Source organism: Rattus norvegicus, chromosome 7 (assembly GCF_021556685.1).
Source record: "Rattus norvegicus strain SHRSP/BbbUtx chromosome 7, alternate assembly SHRSP_T2T, whole genome shotgun sequence".
NCBI lineage: Eukaryota > Metazoa > Chordata > Mammalia > Rodentia > Muridae > Rattus > Rattus norvegicus.
Genome location: NC_141540.1, coordinates 22,755,093 through 22,772,967, shown reverse-complemented (window position 1 = coordinate 22,772,967; position 17,875 = coordinate 22,755,093). Strand labels below are relative to the sequence as shown.

The 17,875-nt window shown below is 42.2% G+C and overlaps 1 long non-coding RNA gene across 1 annotated transcript in view; it reads right to left on the bottom strand.

Moving 5' to 3' along the window:
- Nucleotides 1-463: 463 nt before the first annotated feature.
- The window catches only part of LOC148004519 (uncharacterized), a 35,396-nt gene continuing 17,984 nt past the window's right edge, over nt 464-17,875 (bottom strand). The window contains exon 4 of the long non-coding RNA XR_015624512.1: nt 464-1,556. This is a non-coding gene — a long non-coding RNA (uncharacterized LOC148004519). The remainder of the gene's footprint in view (nt 1,557-17,875) is intronic.

Below are 17,875 nucleotides of genomic sequence, written 5' to 3'. Positions count from 1 at the left end.
ACAGTCAAGCCAATAATCAACAATGTCCATCATAGCCTTAAGCCAGCATTCAGGAACTGAAAGCAAGAGGATCCGAAGTTTGAGGTCAGAGCCAGTGTGAGGCTGTCCTGCGCCACCTGAAACCTTATCTCAAAACACAACCACAAAAATTTTTTTTGCCAAACTTTGAGACAAAATGGCGCTTCCCTCTGTAGTTTGAATATATCTGAGCACTGAAGTTGATCCTCTGTCCCTAGGCCTGTTGGTCTCTCCTATTCCCCCTTCTGTGAAATGTGTATTTATAATCTGTCCTAAAATGGGCTCCCTGAAAATTCTCAGACACAGGCTAGTCTATAGGTCATTTATTCAGAAGCACAAGCAAGGGAGTGAGGACATCACAAAAACAAGATCTCTTGTTCAGAAAAGGTAGACAGGTTTACCTTGCTAACAGGCTTCACAAAAAGATAAACAGGTTTCTGATGTAACTTTTTATTATTCCTTTATTTAAAGAAATAATAAATTATTTCCAGACTGTCTCAACCTGGCAGCCTCAACCCACCAGCCTCCAATAATGACACAGAGACTTACTATTATTTATTAAGATTAGACCTTATAGTTTAGGTTCATTCCCAACTAGCTCATATAACTGAATCAACCCATTTATTCTAATCCACATTCTGCCACGTGTCCTGTTATCTCTCCTTCAGTCTTGGCACCTGTTTCTTCTTCCGTGTCTGGCTAGTGAATACTACACACACACACACACACACACACACACACACATACACACATACACACACACACAAACAGACATACAAACACAGACCCACCCTCCCACACACAGACAGACACACACAGACACAAACACACACACACAGACACACATAGACACATATACACACAGACCCCCACACACAGAGAGACACAAATACACACACAGACATACAGACACACACATGCACACACACACAACACACACACACACACACACACACACACTATTCTGTCCCAGAGTTTCTCTCTCTACCCAGGTGTTCCCCTTTCCTCTCCTGCCCTGCCATAGGCTGTCAGCTCCTTATTAAAGCAAACACTGAGACAAGTGATGCTTCATGAAAATGATAGCAATGTTCAGACTGTACTCAGCAATCTGCTGGTACAGAAATCAACATTTGAATAATACAAAGAAACCTTTACACAATGCACAAGAAGAGTATCCCCACAATAAAGGACTGCTCTCAGCAATCAACAACTGTATTATGAGAAATGGTTAAAGAGGAAAAAATGGTTTACAGTTTATGAAAGTTATGAGAGTCAAAGAAAGTAATTTCATATCTGGGGATATAAAAGCTTAAGTAAGTTATAAAAGTATGAAGAGAAAATGATTTAAGGCATATGAAAAGTGAGAAAATTTTCACATTTCTTTCTCCTTCTATGTGCCTGGAGTGCTGGGGGATGTTGGTCATGTAAGATAATAGGCCACATGTTCTTGCTTCTTTAAGCCAACTTGGTTGCCCCAACTGCACAGCATGTGCTTCATCAGAAGTAGGCAGGAGGTACATCATGATGGATGCTTGCCCCTGTTGGACAAAGACAGAAAGCACATAGCCTTGTGGGTTTTGCCTCTAGAAGTCTCTGAATAAAGTAGTTCTGGCTACTCTGGGAATCCTGAATTTGGATCTGACCACTGTCCATTGTCCTAGATAGTATTTAATAATTAAATGTGGCTCCAAATTTCTGGTTATGGTCTTGTGCTGCCTGGTGGAAATAAGAAAACATCATGTTCCTCAAGGGAGAAGTCCCCAGGAAGGCAGCCCTCATGTTATACAATGCACAACAGCAACCTGCTTATTAGCTTTCTTTCTTCTTCTGATACCCCTCCTGTTGTGAGTCAAAGGTGAAATGTCCTGCATAGCCCTTCATGTTTGAAGACTTGGTCTTCATCTGGAGGCTCTCTAAGGAAGGATGTGAAATCTGCAGAAGGTGGTGGCTTGGAGGAGGAAGTGGGTTCATGTGGGGAATTGCCTCAAGGTTTATTAGCCTGGCTTCACCGGTTGGTTGCTCATCCTTTTCTCCTTCCTGAGTATGGATATAATGTGCCCCGCACCCTCTCCGTCCTGCCACTGTCCTTCCTCACCAACACGATGGACTGTGTTCCCACAAACTGTAAGCCAAAATAACATTCCTTGTAGGGAGCGATGTGGTCTAAAAAGATGGCACCAACATCCGGTACTCGATTGTGGTAAACACCTGTGCAGCACATGTGTTGGCATACCTCCGGCAGCTATCAGGCCGGGGCGATATTCATGCTAATGAGGTGCTTCATGCTCCACCAATCCCTGGAGGAAAAGTATACAACCATAGTCTGTTATGTTTATAAGGTGAGCGCCCTTGCTGCTGGCGGTCCCCATATCAACAATGAGGTGGTCCTGCAATAAAGGCTGTTGAGAAGAATCTGACCAAAGAATTTTCTCTTCAGGTCCAGTTTGGTGAGCCAATTAAGTTATGGGAGATACTAATAGAAGTATAAGTGACCCAAAGGCAGTGACACTGCTGGGAAGACCCTGAGGGAACTTCTGGGTAGCTATGCCCCCAGAGAAGCCTTATTCTGGTCACGCGTTTACCCCTATGGAGTCAGGACTGGGATCACAGGGGAGAGAGGCTACTCCTGAAGATCTCACAGGAGCCCCAAGAACTCATCTCTCTCTGGAGAGCATGCTAACAGGGCACATGGGGGTCTCTGTGAGTCATGATACTGAATCAAGATGGCAACGACTACATTCGACACAGAGGAAACAGTTACACAGTACTGTCAATTAAACTACAATGAACAGCACAGTCCACACAAGAATTTCCAGGCCTCAATTACCAATTATACCTATGAGTGGGAGATCCTGACTTCATGTACCTGGGGTTCATGGCTCATAAACTCAGCTCAACACATTACCTTAGAAATCAGGTAAATATCAATTTTGGAGAACAAGTTCACATAGGTGATAATCCAGACCACGTCAGTTTCTGCTCTGTTACAATACAGCTGGAATTATTGGGGAGAATGGGGTGTCATGGTGAGCCAGCCCTTAGCTACATGTGAGAGAAAACGGCAATGGAAAAGGGGACATAGTTGCTGCTGGCTTAGGACAGCATGCAGCATGATTGACAATGCCAGCAGGACCATGGAGGTTCCAATAGCAGGGCACCAGGTATGAAGATTCTCACACAGTCATATATTTAACCAATGAAGTACCATATGTGCATTAGGAGGCTGGAGAAAAAGCTCAATAAATAAAGTTCTTGCTTTGAGGACCTGAGGTCTATCTCTGGAAACCAGGGCTACATAGTGCTACACACAGAAGAGTGGAGACAGGCATATCTTTTTTTCTTTTCCTCCATTTTTATTAACTTGGATATTTCTTATTTACATTTCGATTGTTATAACTTTTCCCGGTTTCTGGGCCAACATCCCCCTAACCCCTCCCCCTCCCATTCTCTATGGGTGTTCCCCTCCCCACCCTCCCCCCATTACCACCCTCCCCCCAACAATCACGTTCACTGGGGTTCAGTCTTGGCAGGGCCAAGGGCTTCCCCTTCCACTGGTGCTCTTACTAGGCTATTCATTGCTACTTATGCAGTTGGAGCCCAGTGTCAGTCCATGTATAATCTTTGGGTAGTGGCTTGGAAGCTCTGGTTGGTTGGCATTGCTGTTCATACGGGGTCTTAAGCTCCTTCAAGCTCTTTCAGTCTTTTCTCTGATTCCTTCAATGGGGGTCCTGTTCTCAGTTCAGTGGTTTGCTGCTGGCATTTGCCTATGTATTTGCTGTATTCTAGGTGTGTCTCTCAGGAGAGATCTACATCCGGTTCCTGTCAGCCTGCACTTCTTTGCTTCATCCATCTATCTAGTTTGGTGGCTGTATATGTATTGGCCACATGTGGGGCAGGCTCTGAATGGGTGTTCCTTCAGCCTCTGTTCTAAACTTTGCCTCTCTATTCCCTCTTAAGTGTATTCTTGTTATCCTTTTAAAGAAGGAATAAAGCATTCGCATTTTGATCATCCTTCTTCAATTTCACGTGTTCTGTGCATCTAGGGCAATTCGAGTATTTGGGCAAATAGCCACTTATCAATGAGTGCATACCATGTGTGTTTTTCTGTGATTGGGTTACCTCACTCAGGATGATATTTTCCAGTTCCATCCATTTGCCTATGAATTTCATAAAGTCATTGAAGTTGATAGCTGAGTAGTATTCCATTGTATAGATGTACCACATTTTCTGTATCCATTCCTCTGTTGAAGGGCATCTGGGTTCTTACCAGCTTCTGGGTATTATAAATAAGACTACTATGAACATAGTGGAGCACGTGTCTTTGTTATATGTTGGGGCATCTTTTGGGTATATGCCCAAGAGAGGTATAGCTGAGTCCTCAGGTAGTTCAATGTCCAATTTTCTGAGGAACCTCCAGACTGATTTCCAGAATGGTTGTACCAGTCTGCAATCCCACCAACAATGGAGGAGTGTTCCTCTTTCTCCACATCCTCGCCAGCATATGCTGTCACCTGAGTTTTTGAACTTAGCCATTTGAGACAGGCGTATCTTTAGGGTATATCTAATTAGTTAGCTCCAGGCTAAAAGGAAACCCTGTCTCAAAGGAAGTGCATCCTGAGAAAGACACCTGAGGTAGTCCTCTGGCCCTTGTACAGATAGGACTCATGCAAAACAAAGAGATAAGTAGAGCAATGTGGCTTGTTGCCTTGCTTCCCTGTTATAACACACCCTACTAAAGCAATTGAAGGAGGGAAAGTCTTATTTTGGCTTGTAATTCAGGAAGACATTGGTGAGAAGGGAAGGGATGAGTAGGAGCAGGAGGCTTACTGTCTCCTTTCAGCACCACTCAGGAAGCAGAGCAGGACAAAGAACAAAGTGTGACAAGGCTACAGAATCTCAAGGCTCACCTCCACCGACCCATTTTCTTTAGTGAGGAGCTACCTCCAAAAGCTGAGCAACCTTCCCAGAGAGGCCACCATCTGGGGACCAAGTGTTCAGTACACTTAGGTTGGGTATTTCATATTCTAAAGATACTTGTGCTATTTTAACACACCCTATCTGTACTGGTTGCTTTTCTGTTGCTCTTATAAAATACCATGGCATGAGTATTGCCCTTTATCCTCTGCTTCCACAGTGTGGATAGGATTGGTGTGGCCTCGAGCGTCCTGCGCCTACCTCCAGACACACATGGTACTAATTACAATGCTGTGATGGTTAATTTCGATTTTCAGTTTGACAGGCCTTAGGATCACCTAGGAAACAACCTCCGGGGTGTGTATGTAAGGACATTGCAGGGAAGCTTGATGGGTGGGACCTGCACTGTGGGTGTGAGTGGAACAATTCCATGGACTGGCCATGATTTCCCCACCATGGTGGACAATATCCTCAAACTACAGGCAAAATAAGAGCGCCTTTCCTCGGCACATCACCTTTGTCCGGTATTTTATCATCCTCACAGCAAGAAAAGTAGCTAATACAGAAATATTGTTACTGAGCAGTGGGCTGACCCTCTGCTAACCTGACCCTATAGATCATAGGCTGACCCTCTGTTAACCTGACCCTATAGATCGAGGCTTGCAGAACTGGAAGGTATGAAGAATGTGAAAAACTTATTGTTATCCATGGGGATTTAGAAGACCAGAATGCCTAAGAAACACAAGCAATGGAGACCCAGCTCATGAGGTTTCAGAGAAGAAGAAACTGGGCTAGGTGGCCTTTGTGTCACACGTGTGCCAAGAACATAGCTGAAGCTGACAAGGAGCCACGTTTACTTCTTCCCTAAGAGAGATTCCAGGAGACTGCAAAGAGATGGAGTTCTCACCCCTTAAAAGCCCATGGATATAGAGCACCCACCACATTTCCTAGAGGGCTAGAGATGCCTGCAGAATGGAGCAGATATTTGCTGTGTGATAAAGTTGTCCTGGGAAGATGCAGCACAAATGTCTCTTCAACCCACATTGGGAACCCACAGGAGACAAAAGTATGGACATGACTGAAGACCAACTTGGTGGGGCAATGAGTTTTATTGGACCTACTTATAGGCATATGTATTTGTGTGTGTATATACATATACATACATACATACACACACACTATATATATGTATATATACATATATACATATATACATATATACATATATACATATATACATATATACATATATACATATATACATATATACATATATACATATATACATATATACATATATACATATATACATATATACATATATACATATATATATATATATATATATATATGGGTGAGGGGTTACTTGTAAGAACACAAATGTCTCAAAGGCAGCTGCATCATTTAGGCCCACTCTGTATGAGTGACAGCTGGGAAACTGGAGCACCCTGCACAGGTTAGAGTGTGACCTTTCCAGGTACCTCTGGTCTAAACCTCTTCCAGGCAGCTCAGCTGCTTTCTGCTTTTTTCCAGGCAGCCTGTGTGGTCTCAAGAGTCTTATTTGCAGTTCCCCTTAGTTGGTCTGAGAGGGAATCCCAGCTTCTATTGCTCACTCTGGCAGGGAGGGGCCTGGTGAATCTGGTCAGTTTCAGGTATTTCTTAAATCTACTTTGAGTTGTTTATCTGCCTGTTTAAGAAGCCGTCTGTAGGATAGAGTGTTCCAATAGCAGAGTAAGCTGCTATGCAACAATATTTCTTCTGAATTCCAACACGTGGCACTGATTGTAAATATTACACCAAGAGCCCATCAGACTTAGTTGTGGGGCCCAAGGTACCACAAATCAGAGTGTTTGCTTTCTAAAACAGATCTTGAGACAGAATAGTACAGGGACCTGAGTGACTATGGGGCCCCTGCTTTAACTAACTACTGTGTGCTAAAGCCCCACCTCCGTTGTTCTGCCTAGATGCTACTCTTAGTTTCTATATTAAAAAGAGCAGAGGACTTGGTCTAATTTGAACTTGCACTGGGCTTGTGCTTGCTGTCATAGCCACTGTGAATGCTTTTGTCCAGCTGCCGTGTTGTGTCCGGAGGACACAGCTTCTTGCATTCACTCGCTGCTTCTTACAATCTTTCTGTCCATCTTCCACAAGGCCTTAGGAAGAAGGGTAGAGTACAGATGTTCCAGCTAAGGCTCCAGCAGGTGCTCAAGGCTCTGACTCGATTCACCTTGGTCAGCTGTAGCCACTGGGAGATGGACAGTAAGCGTTCTTTATTTTTTCTTTTATTGGATATATTTTTTATTTACATTTTAAATGTTACCCCTTTCCCAGTTCCCCCTCCAGAAACCCACTGTCCCATCCCCCTCCCCCTGCTTCTGTGAGGTTGCTCCCTCACCCATTCACCTGCTCCCTCCCACCTCCCCACACCTACATTCCCCTACACTGGGACATCTAGCCTTCACAGGACAAAGGGCTTCTCCCATTGATGCCCAAAAAGGCCATCATCTGCTACATATGCGGTTGGAGCCATAAGTCCATCCTGTGTACTCTTGGTATGATGGTTTAGTCCCTAGGAGCTCTGGGGTTCTGGTTGGTTGATATTGTTCTTCTTATGGGGTTGCAAACCCCTTCAACTACTTCAGTCCTTTCTCGAACTCCTCCATTGAGGACCCCGTTCTCAGTTCACTGGTTGGCTGTGAGCATCCATCTCTATATTTGTCAGGCTCTGGCAGAGTCTCTCAGGAGACAGCTATATCAGGCTCCTGTCAGCATGCACTTCTTGGCATCTGCAATATTATCTGTATATGGGATAGATCTCCCAGGTAGGGCAGTCTCTGCTCCATACTTTGTCTCCATATTTCCTCCTGTGAGTATTTTTGTTCCCTTTTCTAAGAAGATCTGAAGCATCCACACTTATTAAGCACTGTGGTGGTTTGTATGTGACTGGCCCATGGCTTGGCACCATTAGGAGGTGCGCCCTTGGTAAAATAGGTGTGACATTGTTGGAGGAAGTGTGTCACTGTGGGTATGGTCTTGTCCTAGCAATCTGGAAGCCAGTCTTCTCCTATTTGCCCTCAAAATAGGGTGAACAACTATCAGCTTCTCCTACACCATGCGGGCCTGGGCACTGCCATGCTCCCACCTTGATGATAATGGACTGAACCTCTGAACCTGTAAGCCAGCTCCAATTAAATGTCATCCTTTGTAAGAGTTGCCTTGGTCATGGTGTCTGTTCACAGCAGTAAAACCCTACCTAAGACACTAGTCCACTGATAGCTTTGGAGTGCACAAAACTCTATTGTCAATGATAAATGCTCTATTGCACTGCACTCTGAAATGTTATATGTGTTGAGTTTCTTTTCCCATTCCTCACCTGGGGACGATATTCTCATTGTGTTCTCTGTTTCTGGGTTGACTCTAACAGATATAGCTCATACAATCAGGACTGTTGCCAGCATACCTGATGGCCCAGAATAGAGAAAGGGAAGAATATTGGCTGGTGGCCTGGACCTTTCAGTACCAGTCCTGCAACCTGGTGGTTGGCGTCCAGAGGAAGGCACAATGCTTCAGGAAGGCAAAAAAGGAATCTACTCTTTGTCAACTGACTTCTCCCTTCCTATTGGCAAGTTCCACACATTTGCTAAGTGTGCCTTGGGACTCAAATTTCTACCATGAGAACAGAAGTGTTTGTCACATAGAATGCTTGCTAACATACCCACCTATGGAAGGCTCAGAGGATAATGAGAAAGCAACAGATATACCACTGTAAATGCCTCTTGCAGGTTTCGGTTGGCTTAAAAGTACTCACAACTTCCCATTTCAGGGCAGACCTCCAATCATGCCTGCTCTTGCAGACCCCTAGCCGGGTCACCTGTCTGGTCCTCAGGGACAACAAGCCAGATGGCCTGCCCCGCCAGAGTAGCATCATCCAGGCAGGTAGGAGACCCGTACCCATCCTTGGGCTCATTCTCCCTGCCCAGGGGAAGCAGTAGCAGAAGGAGGCAATGCAAAGTGAGCCCACTGTGAAGGGAAAGCGAGGGTTCAAGGATGTTTGGAGTGCTGAAGCAGGGATTGGAAAGCCCATGGCATTGGGAAAGAATGGAGAGGTGATCTGGAGTTTGCATGAGAGCTGTGCTCTGCTCTGACATCCCCAGAGCAACTTAGGGCTGTCACCTCTCTCCAGATTGACTTGGAATTAAGTGGCCTTGTACCTGCCAGGGCAGGACAGGCTTTTCAGAGGCAGCTTAGCCAGGTGGCACACTCCCTGTAATGTTTCTATCCTATGATAAAGGACAGGGATCCTGTGAAAATATTTTCTTAAAACTGCAGGCAATGAAGGTATATTACTTTTTAGATTTCTTTTGATCTACTTGTAATTGGTTGCCCCTTGCAAGTGATTGTACTTGGAGGATGTAAAATATCCCTCCTTCAATTACTTGGAGAAAGAGAACATAAAAGAAAGGGAGACATAGACGAAAAGATCTCCTGGGAAGAATACAAGCAGGCCATCTATGGCTACTACCTAGGAAACCCTGCTGAATTCCAAGATAGCTCTGGTCATTACACCTTTTAAAAGATGCTTCAACAAAATAAGAGGAGGTTTAAGGCTTCAGACTTGATGGTGACCTGAGAGCTCCTCAGGAGGCGTTCTCTTCCTTTCTGCACCTAGAAGAGTTGGAACATATGAAGGAGATTGTAGTTCTAGAAACCTTGGAGGATATCGACAAGAACGGGGATTGTTTGTGGACCAGGATGAGTACATCGCAGACATGTTTTCCCAGGAGGACAATTGCCCTGAGCCAGATGAGGCTTTGTCTGAACAGGAGCAGTTCAAGGATTTCTGATATCCTAGCAAGAATGGAAACCTGGACAAGGATGAGATTCACCACCAGATTGTACCTCAAGACTACAACCATACACAGGCTGAGGCCCAGCATCTGGTGCATGAGTCAGACAAAAACAAGGATGAGATGCTAATCAAGGAGGAGATTCTAGACAACAAGTACATGCTTATGAGAAGCCAAGCCACCAATTATGGGGACGATATTACCAAAAATCATGATGAACTTCGAAAGACACTCATTGGCATGTGGCCAACAATCTTGGGCTTTCTGCAGATGTTCTGGGTGATTGCTACAGTTGTCAACTGTATAGCAATTGTGTCCCTAAACCGTGAGATTATACCTCAGATTGGGGTAAAAATTATTTTTCACTCCATACTTACTGGAAAATAACCATCACTATTTATTCCAGTAGGATTTCCCCTGAAGCACATTAAACTCTTGGGAAATTGTAATTCTCTGAGGGGATGCACTGCATGATCTCCTAGACTCGTTCCCTACTTATTTAATTAATGGACAAGAAATCCTGAAGGGGTTCTATAATTTAATGTGAGTGGTGGGGACACTGTGCAGAATAATCACTATGTATTTGAACTATTAAATTTTGGGATTTCTTAGTTGCCACTGTTAAATGTAAAGGTAAAGGCTTGAAGGAGTCAATGTTATATTGTCCTATGTCAGCCAACCTTGGATCAGGCATGGTTTTTCAAATTCTTTATATTGGGAGCTGCTATTGTAAATGGTATATATACTTTTGTGAATTTTCCTGTTTGGATCTGCTAATGTGCACAATAAACCCACATCTTTGTGGTTTTGTTTTGCTTTATTTTTAAAATTAAGAAGCAGAGTTCCCTGCAGCTAAATCCCATGGGAGGGAGAGCTGGACCCTGAGAAGTGTGCAGACTCCTGAGAAATCATTGGTGACAACATTCCAACATTCCCTCTGCCCAAGAGAGAATCGCCTAGTGGCAACTGTGCCCCCTGGATGCAAGGACCCAGGAGCAATCACAGACAGGATCCTTCTGATTCCTGTCTGCACCTAAAGGTCAAAGACGGTCACCAGGAACACCTACACACTTGAGTCCCAGCACCTGTTCTCAGAACAGGTTGAAAGAAAACAAGAAAACAAGAGGGTCAAGCCACTCTCAGAAAAAGCAAGACAGCAATCACCAGAGACAACCCAATGGCTAGAGGCAAGTGCAGGAACGTAAACAACAGAAAGGAAGACTACTTGCCACCATCAGAGCCAAGTTCTCCCGACAAAGAAAATACTGGATATGTAAACACACCAGAAAAGCAAGATTTAGATTTAAAAATCACATTTTATGATAATGATGGAGGACAAATAACTCCCTTAAAGAAATATAGGACAACACAGGTAAACAAATAGAAGCCCTTACAGAGGAAACACAAAAATGCCTGAATGAATTACAGGAAAACACACCAAAACAAGTGAAGGAATTGAACAAATCCGTCCAGGATTTAAAAATGGAAATAGAAACAATAAAGAAAGCACAAAAGGAGACAACCCTGGAGATAAAAAAACCTAAGGAAGCGACAAGGAGTCATAGATACAAGCATCACCAACAAAATACAAGAGATAGAAGAGAGAATCTCAGGGGCAGAAGATACCATAGAAAACATCGACACAACCATCAAAGATAATGTACAACACCAAAAGCTCCTAGCCCAAAATCTCCAGGAAATCCAGGGCACAATGAGAAGATCAAACCTAAGGATAATAGGTACAGAAGAGAGTGAAGATTCCCAACATAAAGGGCCAGTAAATATAGTCAACAAATTATAGAAGAAAACTTCCCTAACCTAAAGAAAGAAATGCCCGTAAACATACAAGAAGCCCACAGAACTCCAAACAGATTGGACCAGAAGAGAAATTCTTCCTGTCACATAATAATTAAAACACCAAATGCACAAAACAAAGAAAGAATATTAAAAGCAGTAAGGGAAAAGGGTCAATTGACACATAAAGGCAAGCCTATCAAAATTACACCAGACTTCTCACCAGAGAAAATGAAAGACAGAAGTTCCTGGAAAGATGTCATACAGACCCTAAGAGACTACAAATGCCAGGCTAGGCTACTATATCCAGCAAAACTCTCAATAAACATAGAGGGAGAAAGCAAGATATTCCATGACAAAACCAAATTTACACAAAATCTTTCTACAAATCCAGCCCTAAAAAGGATAATAGATGTGAAACTCCAACAGAAGGAGAGAAACTATGCCATAGAGAAAGCAAGAATATAATCTCTTTGCGATGAAATGAAAACAGGGACACACAAACCTAACATCACCTCTAACAATGAAAATAACAAGAAGCGACAATCACTATTCCTTAATATCTCTCAATATCAATGGAATAAATTCCCCAATAAAAAGACATAGACTTAAAGACTGGATACCTAAAGAGGACCCAGCACTTTGCTGCATACAGGAAACAAACCTCAGAGACCAAGACAGACACTACTTCAGTGTAAATGACTGGAAAACAACTTTCCAAGCAAATGGCCCAAAGAAAAAAGCTGTAGTTGCAATTCTAATATCGAATAAAATTGACTTTAAACTAAAAGTCATAAAAATGGTTAAGGAAGGACACTTCATAGTCATCAAACGAAAAGTCCACCAAGATGAACTCTCAATCCTAAATATCTATGCTCCAAATGCAACAGCACCTAAATTCATAAAAGAGACCTTACTAAGCTCAAATCACACATTGCACCTCACACAATAATAGTAGATTTCAAGACCCCACTCTCATCAATGGACAGATCATCAAAACAGAAATTAAACAGAGACATAGAGAAATTAACAGGAGTTATGAACCAAATGGACTTAACAGATATTTATAGGACATTTCATCCTAAAACAAAAGAATGTAACTTCTTCTCAGCCTCTCATGGCACCTTCTCCAAAATTGACCATGTAACCAGTAAAAATACAGGCCTCAACAGACACAAGAAGATAGAAATAATCCCATGCATCCTATCAGATCACTATGGACTAATGCTGGCATCCCATAACAAGAAAATGACAGAAACCCACATATACAGGGAAGTTAAACAACACTCTACTCAATGATAACATGGTCAAGGAAAAAAAATGAAGAAATTAATGACTTCTTAGAATTCAATAAAAAAGAAGGCACAATATACCCACACTTATGCGACACAATGAAAGCGGTGCTGAGGAAAATTATAGCTCTGAGAGTCTCCAAAAATAAACAAGAGAGAGCACAGATCAGCAGCTTGACACATAACTAAAATGCTCTAGGAAAAAAAAAAGAAGCAAATACACTGAAGAGGGTAGAAGGCAGGAAATCATCAACCCTGTGACTGAAATCAACCAAGTAGGAACAAAAAGGACTATAAAAGAATCAACAAAACAAGGAGCTGGTTCTTTGAGGAAATCAAGATACATAAACCCTTAGCCAGACTGACCATAGGAGACAGAGAGTGTATCCAAATTAACAAAATCAGGAATGAAAAGCAAGGCATAACAACAGAATCTGAGGAAATTAAAAACAATAATCAGATCCAACTACAAAATCCTATATTCAACAAAACTGGAAAATCTCAAGGAAATGGACAATTTTCTGGACAAATATGAGGTAACAAAGTTAAATCAGGAACAGATAAACCATGTAAACAACCCCACGACTCCAAAGTAAATAGAAGCAGTCATTAAAAGTCTCCCAACAAAAAAGAGCCCAGGACCAGATTGATTTAGTGGAGAATTCTATCACACCTTCATAGAAGACCTCATACCAATACTGTCCTAACTATTCCACAAAATAGAAACAAATGGAGCACTATCAAATTCCTTCTATGAAGCCACAATTATGCTTATCCTACAGCACACAAAAACCCAACAAAGAAAGAGAACTTCAGACCAAATTCCCTTATTAATATCAACCCAAAAACACTCAATAAAATTCTTGCAAGTTAAATCCTAGAACACATCAAAAGGATCATCCATCTTGATCAAGTATGCTTCATCCCCCCAGCCCGCAGCAGCTCACTGCTCGCAAACCCCTTGGGATAGATAGCTCACCGCCCGGAGAGGTGGGCACTCCTGAGACTGCAGAGCAGAAGAGACCACCAAAACTGCCCATCCCTGCCCACATCCCTGGCCCAAGAGGAAACTGTATACTGCCTCTGGGTTCCTGGAGATAAGAGCACAGGAGCAGCAGGTCCCCTGCGTCTGAGACACCGCCGGAACCTGAAGGGACCGACCAGATAAACAGTTCTCTGCACCCAAATCCCGTGGGAGGGAGAGCTGAACCTTCAGAGAGGCAGACACGCCTGGAAAACCAGAAGAGACTACACTCTGCCCACATTACTGATTCCAGAGGAAAACACCAAACGCCATCTGGAACCCTGGTGCACGGAAGCTCCCGGAAAGGGCGGCGCAGATCTTCCTGGTTGCTGCCTCCAAGGAGAACTCATAAGCAACACCCACGAGCAAACTTGAGCCTCCTCGGGACCACAGGTAAGACAAACCTTCCTGCTCCAAGCGACCTGCCTGGTGAACTCAAGACACAGGCCCACAGGAACAGCTGAAGACCTGTAGATAGGAAAAACTACACGCCCGAAAGCAGAACACTCTGTCCCCATAACTGGCTGAAAGAAAACAGGAAAACAGGTCTACAGCATTCCTGACACACAGGGTTATAGGACAGTCTAGCCTCTGTCAGAAATAGCAAAACAAAGGAACACTAGAGATAATCTGATGGCAAGAGGCAAGCGCAGGAACCCAAATAACAGAAACCAATACTACATGGCATCATCGGAGCCCAATTCTCCCACCAAAGCAAACACTGAATATCCAAACACACCAGAAAAGCAAGATCTAGTTTCAAAATTATATTTGATCATGATGCTGTAGGACTTCAGTAAAGACATGAAGAACTCCCTTACAGAAACACAGGAAAACATAAATAAACAAGTAGAAGCCTACAGAGAGGAATCACAAAAATCCCTGAAAGAATGCCAGGAAAACACAATCAAACAGTTGAAAAAATTAAAAATGGAAATAGAAGCAATCAAGAAAGAACACATGGGGGGTTGGGGATTTAGCGCAGTGGTAGAGTGCTTGCCTAGGAAGTGCAAGGCCCTGGGTTCAGTCCTCAGCTCTGAAAAAAAGAACCAAAAAAAAGAAAGAAAGAACACATGGAAACAACCGTGGATATAGAAAACCAAAAGAAGAGACAAGGAGCGGTAGATACAAGTTTCACCAACAGAATACAAGAGATAGAAGAGAGAATCTCAGGAGCAGAAGATTCCACAGAAATCATCGACTCAATTGTCAAAGATACTGTAAAGCGGAAAAAGCTACTGGTCGAAAACATACAGGAAATCCGGGACTCAATGAGAAGATCAAACCTAAGGATAATAGGTATAGAAGAGAGTGAAGACTCCCAGCTCAAAGGACCAGTAAATATCTTCAACAAAATCATAGAAGAAAACTTCCCTAACCTAAAGAAAGAGATACCCATAAGTATACAAGAAGGATACGGAACTCCGAATAGATTGGACCAGAAAAGAAATTCCTCCCGTCACATAATTGTCAAAACACCAAATGTACAAAATAAAGAAAGAATATTAAAAGCAGTAAGGGAAAAAGGTCAAGTAACATATAAAGGTAGACCTATCAGAATCACACCAGACTTTTCGCCAGAGACTATGAAAGCCAGAAGATCCTGGACAGATGTCATACAGACCCTAAGAGAACACAAATGCCAGCCCAGGTTACTGTATCCTGCAAAACTATCAATTAACATAGATGGAGAAACCAAGATATTCCATGACAAAACCAAATTTACACAATATCTTTCTACAAATCCAGCGCTACAAAGGATAATAAATGGTAAAGCCCAACATAAGGAGGCAAGCTACACCCTAGAAGAAGCAAGAAACTAATAGTCTTGGCAACAAAAGAAAGAGAAGAAAAGCACAAAAACACAACCTCACATCCAAATATGAATATAACAGGAAGCAATAATCACTATTCCTTAATATTTCTGAACATCAATAGCCTCAACTCCCCAATAAAAAAGACATAGATTAACAAACTGGATACGCAACGAGGACCCTCCATTCTGCTGCCTACAGGAAACACACCTCAGAGACCATGCGAGACACTACCTCAGAGTGAAAGGCTGGAAAACAACTTTCCAAGCAAATGGTCAGAAGAAGCAAGCTGGAGTAGCCATTCTACTATCAAATAAAATCAATTTTCAACTAAAAGTCATCAAAAAAGATAAGAAAGGACATTTCATATTCATCAAAGGAAAAATCCACCAAGATGAACTCTCAATCCTAAATATCTATGCCCCAAATACAAGGGCACCTACATACGTAAAAGAAACCTTATTAAAGCTCAAAACACACATTGCACCTCACACAATAATAGTAGGAGATTTCAACACCCCACTCTCTTCAATGGACAGATCATGGAAACAGAAATTAAACAGAGATGTAGACAGACTAAGAGAAGTCATGAACCAAATGGACTTAACAGATATTTATAAAACAGTCTATCCTAAAGCAAAAGGATATACATTTTTCTCAGCTCCTCATGGTACTTTCTCCAAAACTGACCATATAATTGATCAAAAAATGGGCCTCAACAGGTACAGAAAGATAGAAATAATCCCATGCGTGCTATCAGACCACCACGGCCTAAAGCTGGTCTTCAATAACAATATGGTAAGTACTCCCACATATATGTGGAAGTTGAACAATGCTCTACTCAACAATAACCTGGTCAAGGAAGAAATAAAGAAGGAAATTAAAGACTTCTTAGAATTTAATGAAAATGAAGGCACAATATACCCAAACTTATAGGATATAATGAAAGCTGTGCTAAGAGGAAAACTCATAGCTCTGAGTGCCTGCAGAAAGAAACAGGAAAGAGCATATGTCACCAGCTTGACAGCACACCTAAAAGCTCTAGAACAAAAAGAAGCAAATGCACCCAGGAGGAGCAGAAGGCAGGAAATAATCAAATTCAGAGCTGAAATCAACCAAGTAGAAACAAAAAGGACCATAGAAAGAATTAACAGAACCAAAAGTTGGTTCTTTGAGAAAATCAACAAGATACATAAACCCTTAGCCAGACTAATGAGAGGACACAGAGAGTGTGTCCAAATTAACAAAATCAGAAATGAAAAGGGAGACAGAACTACAGATTCAGAGGAAATTCAAAAAATCATCAGGTCTTACTATAAAAGCCTATATTCAACAAAACTTGAAAATCTGCAGGAAATGGACAATTTCCTACACAGATATCAGGTACCAAAGTTAAATCAGGAACAGATAAACCAGTTGAACAACCCCATAACTCCTAAGGAAATAGAAGCAGTCATTAAAGGTCTCCCAACCAAAAAGAGCCCAGATCTAGATGTGTTCAGTGCAGAATTCTATCAAACCTTCATAGAAGACCTCATACCAATACTATCCAAACTATTCGACAAAATTGAAACAGATGGAGCACTACCGAATTCCTTCTATGAAGCCACAATTACTCTTATACTTAAACCACACAAAGACCCAACAAAGAAAGAGAACTTCAGACCAATTTCCCTCATGAATATCGACACAAAAATACTCAATAAAATTCTGGCAAACCAAATCCAAGAGCACATCAAAACAATCATCCACCATGATCAAGTAGGCTTCATCCCAGGCATGCAGGGATGGTTTAATATACGGAAAACCATCAACGTGATCCATTGTATAAACAAACTGAAAGAACAAAACCACATGATCATTTCATTAGATGCTGAGAAAGCATTTGACAAAATTCAACACCCCTTCATGATAAAAGTCCTGGAAAGAATAGGAATTCAAGACCCATACCTAAACATTGTCAAAGCCATATACAGCAAACCAGTTGCTAACATTAAATTAAATGGAGAGCAACTTGAAGCAATCCCACTAAAATCAGGGACTAGACAAGGCTGCCCACTCCCTGCCTACTTATTCAATATAGTTCTTGAAGTTCTAGCCAGAGCAATCAGACAACAAAAGGAGATCAAGGGGATACAGACCGGAAAAGAAGAAGTCAAAACATTACTATTT